The sequence below is a fragment of the Triticum aestivum genome, chromosome 3D (assembly GCF_018294505.1).
Source record: "Triticum aestivum cultivar Chinese Spring chromosome 3D, IWGSC CS RefSeq v2.1, whole genome shotgun sequence".
NCBI lineage: Eukaryota > Viridiplantae > Streptophyta > Magnoliopsida > Poales > Poaceae > Triticum > Triticum aestivum.
Window position 1 is genome coordinate 175,834,565 of NC_057802.1, and position 8,681 is coordinate 175,843,245.

Below are 8,681 nucleotides of genomic sequence, written 5' to 3' on the forward strand. Positions count from 1 at the left end.
CGGAGCAGGGAGGCCGGGGACGGCGACTCCAGGCGGCGGGCGACGAGGAGAAGAGCTCCGGTGGCGGGGTCAGCAACTCCGGCGGCTCGGAGGGGATGCAGGCCCGGCGGCGCGCGGGAACGGGCGACGGCGGCGCGTGGGAACGGGCGACGGCGGCGCGGGGGCTCGGGGCGAGCGGGCAGCGGTGGAGAAGGCCGGCGGGGTTGGACGGCGGCGAGGCGTTGGGGCACGGGGGCGGGGCGCCCGGGACCTCGCGGGCTGCGGCGGCGCGGTTTCGGGCCGGGCGGGCCAGATCCGGGCCCCAACGGGCCTGGCGGCGGCGGGAGGCGACTGGGGGACGCGTGGCAGCCCCTGAGTGGCTGCGGGCGTCGGCTGGGTGTCGGATAGCCACTCAGGGCGCGCCAAGTGGCACGGGTGAGGTGGCTGGCGCCAGATTTGGAGGGGGAAGGCGGCGGCGCGGAAATGGAAGAGGGTGGCGGCGGCGCTGGATCCGAGGGGGAGGGGTTAGGGGTAGGATTAGACTAGGGTTGCCCGTTTTTGGAAGGGAGGGGTCTATATATAGGGAAGGCTAGGGTTTAGGGGGGGTTTGGAGCGTCTTGGAGCCTCCGATCGCCATCGGACGGCTCCGGTTCGGAGGGGGGGTTAGGCTGGGCCTAGAAGGGGTTAGTGGGCTGTGAAGAGAGGGCTTGGGCTGAGGGGAGAGAAGAGAAGTGCAGCCCGGCGGCAGTTTCGGATACCGAAACGTCCGACGAAGGTACCGGCAGCGGTACCGCTATATGTTTAACGGTTGGGCTATCAAACGAGCTCCGAATGCGACGGAACTTGGCAGGCGGCCTACCTACACTATAATAAGACCGCACGCCAACTTTCATCCCATTCCGAGAACATTTTTATGCCACTTATAAAATAATATTTCGGAGGTGCCGGGGCGCGTGCGAGTGAGTCTGTGCTCAGAACGGACAACGGAGAGAACTGGGAGGACCTTGACGGATGCAAGTTTTGAAAAACATGCAGAAGAAATGCAGATGATGACATGGCAAAATGCAACACGCCAGCAAATGACAAGGCAAGGACGGCGAATAACTGGCAGACACCTGGCGCATCAGATCCGGGGCGTTACAACACTCCTCCACTAACAAGAGATCTCATCCCAAGATCTTAGGACCGAGACGGAAGGAAAAAAAGGAATGAGGTGAAATAAGAACACAAGAGGAAAAATAAAGAATCGAGAGCACTCGAGAAGAAGAGAGGAACGGTGAGAATGACGAGAATGAAATGCTCACGAAATCAGATAGACTTGAAACCACTCCGGTTAGAACGAGATAAGAAAAGAATAAGACTAAAAGGATTTAGGCAGCACTTCGGCTGAAACAAGGAAAGAATAGAACATGAACTTGAGAAATGAAACGATACTTGACTTGAGGAACAACACAAAACCTCCGGAATACTTGAAATAGTTGAATGAAAGGAACGAAGAAGAAATGATATCATCTACCACAACTGAGTTTGAAAGCATCCTTAGGAGGAAGGATTGAACGAAGTTGTTGAGAAAATCAACAACGAAAAGAATAAGCTTGTTGTGGTCTTATGGGTACATCTCAAAATCAAGAGGTGATAACCAACCACAAACGGAAAAGATTGAAAAGCTGAGAGGAACGAGGAAATGCAAAACTCCACTTCAGAAGAATATGGAGAATTAATTGCACTTTGAGAAGCAAGAAGAAGATACTTGAGCTACGCCTACAAGAATCTTGATGAACACTTGAAGAATGAATTAAATCATGACGAACCACCGTGATGAACTCCGGTAAAAAAAGGACAACGAGATAAAATTGAAGGATGAAAGGGATAAGATTAAATCCTTGCGACGATTTGGATGGAGGTTCATGACGAAATCGGCGAGAAGCTTAGAATTCCGGAAAAGAAAAGATGAAAACACTTTGAACCGAGAAAGTGATAAGATGAACAATCTCCGAAAAGAAGAGATAAAACCATTTGAAGAAAGAAGAATAAGGATTACGTTATGCTTATCCTTCACCAATTAAATTGATGAGAAACAATGGATTTGCATACTACTTATTCTCGTTGGAAAGATTAAGGGGATATAGCGCAAAACTTGAGAAAGTCTTCGTGAACCACCGGTAGGATTTGGAAAGAACGAATGAAATGATATGATAACAACAAAAAGAATCTTGAACGAGCCACCGTAGGAATAGAAACGAATAACGAAAAGAGAATGAATCACCGGAAAGAATTAGGATTTGCGTGCGAGTGTGTCTGTGCTCAAAACAGACAACGGAGAGAACTGGGAGAACCCGGACGGATGCAAGTTTGGAAAAACATGCAGAAGAAATGCAGATGATGACATGGCAAAATGCAACACGCCAGCAAATGACAAGACAAGGACGGCGAATAACTCGCAGACAACACCTGGCGCATCGGATCCGGGGCGTTACACGAGCCCCCGTTCCCCATTCGCCGCCCCCTCCTCCCCGATTCCTCTCCCTCCCCCTCTTCCTCGTCTGCTGCCGCCACCACTCACCGGAGCCCTCCCCCACCGCCGCCGCCGCCGCTGCCGCCACCGCCAGCGCCACCACCAGCGCCCTGGCCAACAGCCTACAACCCACCCCCCTCTCCTGCTTATCTTATCCCCACCACTGGCAAGCTCCCCCCCTTCACCTCGCCCCAGATCGAATGCCATGGACAAGGTGCTCTCTCCATCTCTTTTGTGTTCGATTTGGAGTTGGTTCTCTGTTCGTGAAGCTCCCTCTCTTCTCTGCTACAGGAGAGCATCTCTCTCTGATCATGAAGCAGCCCCAACCCTAGCCCTTCTTTGGCCATGGCGGCTGAGTAGGCAGGAGGTACGAACCCCTCCTCCCCTCCCAAAACCAGCTCCTGGGTGTGTTCTTCATCACCTTATGTGATCTGTGCCTCTGCGTGTCGAGCCATGGTGAATTTTTCTATGTGTGCTGGACATTGAGCCATGGCATTTTCTAGGGTTTTATCTACTGTCATGCTACATCTGTTTGTGCTTGGAGAGCTGTAAGGTTTTATCTACTGTGAGGATTATCGTCTTATTTATCTAATTCACACTTTGTTTTTTAGATATATTTGTTACATCCGTTTTCAAGCATGTGACTATGATCCAATTTGTGCAAGAGCTCCTCGACTTACATGATGCATCACGCCCGCTAACAGACATGTACCGTGCAAAGTAAAAAAAACGGTTATGTAGACTACAATGTTATTAGCTGCAGGTAGTTGACTAATTTCTTTCATACCCATTATATATGTAGATAAAGAAAGCACTGCGTGGTGTTCGTGTTGAAGCAAACCACCAGAAAGACCAAATCAGAAAATAGAAGATAACAGGAATTACTCCTGTCCACATTGAGCCAGCGGAAGTAATAATCTTTTTCGTATGATGTTATATATTTGAGCATTAGTCTCTATGTTCTAGAACAGCAAATTAGCCCATTGTATTTCTGGAAAGATGTGGCTTATAGACTTGAGGCCTTTGTTGCTTGTTTGTTCATGTTGGTGTGTGAGAAATTGGGTAGATGAATAGCTTTGCATACAACATTCTACCTGAGGCCCATGCATTTGATATCTGTAGGTGGTTACTTTCTCTCTCTAATGTTGTTTTACTTCTGTTATTTTGTTGTTGTTAGATTTCCTGTTGATGAGAGAGGAACAATAATGCCAGTCGTTCAGTACTTCAAGGACATATACAACTGCAATCTGCAGTATACTACTTGGCCCTGCCTGCAGTCTGGAAGTGATTATCGGCCTGTATATTTGCCTATGGAGGTACTGTATCTATCCATGAATGCTTCCTCATGTTTTAATTAGATAGCATTTGTCCAGTGTTTCCTACAAATTGGTTGTAGGCATGCAAGCTTGTTGAAGGGCAAAGGTACTCTAAGAAGTTGAATTATAAACAGGTCACCAACATACTTAGAGCTACCTGTCAACGTCCCCAGCAGAGGGAGCAAAGCATTCATGAGGCACCTGTATTTAGATGCTGTGAATACTGATAGTAAATTATTTTTTCTTATAGTCTGGATCATCTGCTGCACATTTGTTAATTTTTTTGATGACCAGATTTCGCTAGGCAATTTCATGAGTGGGTGCCTGCACAAATTGCTCGAGTATTTTCAGCCACATCAATGTCCAGCACCTCTTGTAACAATATGGACGGCCACTACTTCTTCGGCTCAAGCGTAATTTCTCGTGTTCACTCTTCTCATTTGTTGATGATATAGAAATTTGTTGCTATCTTTCACACCTTCCTACCTACATATTTCGAATCATGAACTAGCACTATGTGTGTTTGCATATACATACACACAACACACTTGAAATGCTGCGTCGATAATCCTTTTAATTTGATTTGTAGATTCTGATATGAACAAACTAGAATTCGAACTTTAATATGAAGTTGCCGACAATGGCCCCCATTTGGTTTGGAGCACTAATTGCCTGCTACTGGTAGTGCACTATTTCATTGCTTTAGATGTGGCCCTTTATTAAATTTAGTTTGTAAAATATCATAATCAGACGTGCTTTATTAAGAAAATACTACTGAGATATGGCTACCTTACACTGTCTAATCAAAATAAATCTAGGTTCTTACAGCAGTATACTTTTGGCTTCTTTAGTTTGGACAAGCTAGCCATATCTGCTTGACTACCATGACTTCTGGTCTCAGTTATGACGATCATATTATCTTGGTTCGCATAGTAGTACATGATTTTGCTTGTCATTTAGGATCGACCCCTTCGCCGACGATGAATCGACGTCCGGAGCTCTACAGAAACTACCAGCATGACAGGTAACCTGATCCATCCCTGCTCTAATTCAAACACGGCCACTGAATCGAATTCGTTACTCCTGCCCTAAGTCCGCCGTGCGCTGTGGATTTGTATTTAATGCTGGTTTTGGATGGTGAATGCAGTTGCAAATACGAGGAGCAGTGCAGGTTCGTGCACGCCAACTCTAACCAACAGTGAACCCAACCAATTCAGGTTTTGGTACCGGGAGCAGGCAACAGCCGCAACATATTGTTTGGTTAGGTATTACTATTAACCATGGAAAGCTAAAAAATTGTCGGCACATCATCTACTCTATAAGATTCCCTCGCAAGAAAATACTTTATAAGATGCTAAATCTATTAATCACACTTGAAATCCTTGGTTTCAGAGGCATGCTAATCAATCAATTGAGCAACAACTGAATTCTGGAGGTAGTGCTGGATTATGGAAACTATTTTATGATTTCATAATTTTTCTTTTCCATCATCTTTCAGTTCTTACCCATTGCTCTGCTTTTGTATTCTGCTATCCTCTGTTGTAGTTTTGTGAGTTTATCTGTTGTTAATCCACCAACAGAAGGAATGCAACAGAAATGTGCATGTTAATGCTTACTAGATACATGATTTCTTTCTTCCGTAGACGATCCAAATATGGGCATGTATACTTCAAGACTTAATTCTAACCAGGCGCTAAGGAAATCCGCTCTGAACTAAGAAGGAAGAACAGAAGCAACAGCGTACATCACGAAGATAGGCACAGATAAATGGATGCATTCCAATCCTTCTGATCCAAATATAGAAAAGCATCCTATTAGATTGGTCACCACAGGGTGAGTATTATCTAACTTCTCTCCACTGTAAGTATAACATAAATGTAGGAATGATTGAACTTACGGATTTAGAGTGTGATGCTAATTAAATTACACGCACAACCAAATTATTTATTTTTACTTTCATAATAGTAAGATATGACTTCTGAAGACTTTGTGGTATGTTCTTGCGTGATTTTTTTTTCATAAATGGGTCTTCAATTTTGTTTTCAAACCTTTACATGCCATCAATAGTTGTGGAGATATCTATGCGTTTGGTGCTAAATCGTCATTTGGTGTGGCGATCATGACCAATGGTAATGTTTTAATAGGCTGGAAACCTCCATCATTCGTCTAGCTACAAATTTCAAACTAATGTCATATATGCGAGTGTCAGCATCGTGGAAACACTGAGACCTATTCTGTGAGAAATATGAAATATGTTTTGGAAAACATGTGTCATAAGTTAATCATGGGAAAAAATAAATCAAAAGATATCTTCTATTCACGTTTTATTTGTTTTGCTTATATACCTAACAATCAGTGGCATTTCTTTTTCTATTTTTTTGCTTCCATAAATTTGATGGGAAGTAGCCAATGTATAGTGTTGCTTCACTTACTATGCTATAAGCCTTTTTTTGGGCATTAACTCTGCTGCCAAAGGCATATGTAAGCCTTAGATATATGCACTATAGAAGAAATGTGGAATGTTCTGTTAAAGCGTCACAACATCAATAAGAATCTTGCACGCTGTTTAGATGGTCGATGGAGAGATCAAGCAGACTTTTCCCACTAACTTTTTGTCGTCCGTGTCCAGTTTGACGCAGGCTGCCTCCGAACAGCATGTTGCTTATGTACAAATCTTGGAAAAAACTAATTCTGGAAGCATCCTTTGAATATCAGTACAAACCGGTGCAATTTTTTAGATTGATGTTTCCTATTGCTCATCAATATAGGTTGCTTTGCCTCTGTCTATGGTGTTTTTTTTTCTGGATGGAATCATCACCAAAAAATTCAAAGCAGGTGATTCTTCCCTTCAGAATTTATTCATTCCCCCCTTAGCTTCCTGAAGAACCATCATGTATCTTATCCTAATAGTTTGTGTATATATGTTAAGAAATGCAATTCAAGGGACTCGACCAGTAAAATGGAGTTTTGATTGGGTAATTTAATTATAGCCTTGATTACCATTGTCAATTTTGTCGTGCAACAACTAACAAGGTATTGGCTTGCATACATGCAATTTTTAGCAAACATTATTCTTAGGAGGTCTCTATACTTATCATTTAACTGCAACAAAGAATTCAAGCGGCGCTGATACAATTGCTGATCACTTGATCTGATGCTTTGCAGAGTAACCACTGAGAATATGAAAGAGAGCTTGCAATTCCATTCGTCAATGTGCAGTGGCAGGGAACAAATTTACATTTTGTAGGTACGTTCTGGTTCATACTTTCATAATTTGTCATTGCTTTCCACTTTGTTTATGCAGATGTCTGTTCGAGCAATGCATTAGGATATTTCATGCCCACATAATCACAAAATAATTTCTTTAAGATTTCATTTTCCATTGCTTGTTTGGTATTAATATGATAACTGACATAGACACACAACAAGCTAACAATGACATCAAGTTGTCGGCAGCGGCGACATCAACGGATGGAGGGTACGCCTGCTGCAGTGGACTTTGTCATCTCATCAACATCCTCGCCCGTGACAGTACACGGAAGCTTTCTCTTGCTGTTGAAATCTCTGAAGAATTTTATGGAAGGTTTATTTGTCTCCTTCCACTCCAAATTTCAATTTGACATTTTATGAATCTAACTCAAAACCACTTGTTTGTAGATTGCATCAAGGGGGATATATTGGTTTTGAGGCACCAGCACTTTTTTGCTTAGGAGTAGTTTTGCTGCTTTGTTGATAAGCATACTGAAGGTATTATTTCTTTTTCACGACGAGGGCGGTGGCGGGGGTTGCTGCAGCTCCAGCGTGGCCCTGGAGCTCATGGTGTGCCTCATACTGTACCTCAACTACCTGTACGTCTGATGGAGCAAAAGGGACGGTGTGCATCGAACGGGGCCGGGTCGATGAGGAAGAGGACCGGCAGAGGGGGCTCGACAAGGTGTCACATTCAAAAGGCGCGGACGCATGGTTGCGACAGCAAGGTCGGGGAGGAGTGTGCAGTCTACCTGGGTGCCATGCAAGATGGATACGGCACGGTGGTCGGGCCGACATGGAGCATTCTCATTATTATGGAAAATGATGGATAGCAAAATCCACAAGATCACCAGCCGAGGGGGGAGGGTGGCTTGACAAGGCGGTGCTGGCAGCTATGCCCATGCCAGTGTTCAGATTCAAGGGGGTCGCGCGATGGCGCAAAGATTGGTAGCCACTGCATATGTGTTGCTTCATCATCATGCCTTGGAAGCATGGGTGGCTTCCGCTGCTTGATGGTTAGCCATCCAGTACACAATTATTTTTTGTTAGCTTGTTTCAATTGGAAGCAATAATTTTTTGCTATGACTTCTAGATTGTAATCCTTCTTGACTTTTGAATCAGTGATAAGTGTAATCCTACTTGACTTTGCATCAGTGATAAATGATTCAATGAGTTTGTAATTAAATTCATAGTTGGTGATATCTGGCATGTGTACACATAAAAACATGGAAGGGGTGCGCCCTACCTGGCACCGCTCAGCTCCCGCTCAGGAGGCGCACCAGGGTGCGCCCCAACCACTAGTACATCTTCTAGCAGTGACCGAACCACTAACCCCACGAAGCTACTAAGGCGGGCAGATTAGTACGCAAGACCCACTGGGTGCTCCAATCAAGCACGAGGCAAGAGCCGTGCCTATCGGCTTCAGCCACACCGCATCTTCGACCCAGATCTCTGTTCCGGCCTTAAATATTCAAGTAATGTTAAACATCTGACATCAAATTTTAAACATGGTAAATCAAGTATTTTTGACAAATTTAGTTTGCAGGCACGGCAAATTCCAGGCAAAACGATGAGCCAAAATAAATTTATCATGCTTGTCAACTAGACTCGTCATCTTCGAT

General features: G+C 44.5%; 1 long non-coding RNA gene across 35 annotated transcripts; it reads left to right on the forward strand.

Annotated features, from left to right (window-relative positions):
• Positions 1-2,479: 2,479 nt before the first annotated feature.
• On the forward strand, positions 2,480-8,245 carry LOC123078139 (uncharacterized). Of its 35 annotated transcripts, XR_006437110.1 has the most exons (13): positions 2,480-2,708; positions 2,786-2,861; positions 3,297-3,404; positions 3,672-3,810; positions 3,891-4,223; positions 4,771-4,834; positions 4,958-5,075; positions 5,454-5,643; positions 6,579-6,645; positions 6,740-6,843; positions 6,976-7,057; positions 7,267-7,393; positions 7,468-8,245. It is a non-coding gene; the product is annotated as an uncharacterized lncRNA (long non-coding RNA). The 35 variants fall into 35 exon arrangements; XR_006437105.1 differs by having other exon boundaries at positions 5,454-6,645; positions 7,257-7,393; XR_006437104.1 differs by having other exon boundaries at positions 5,454-6,645.
• Positions 8,246-8,681: the final 436 nt, after the last annotated feature.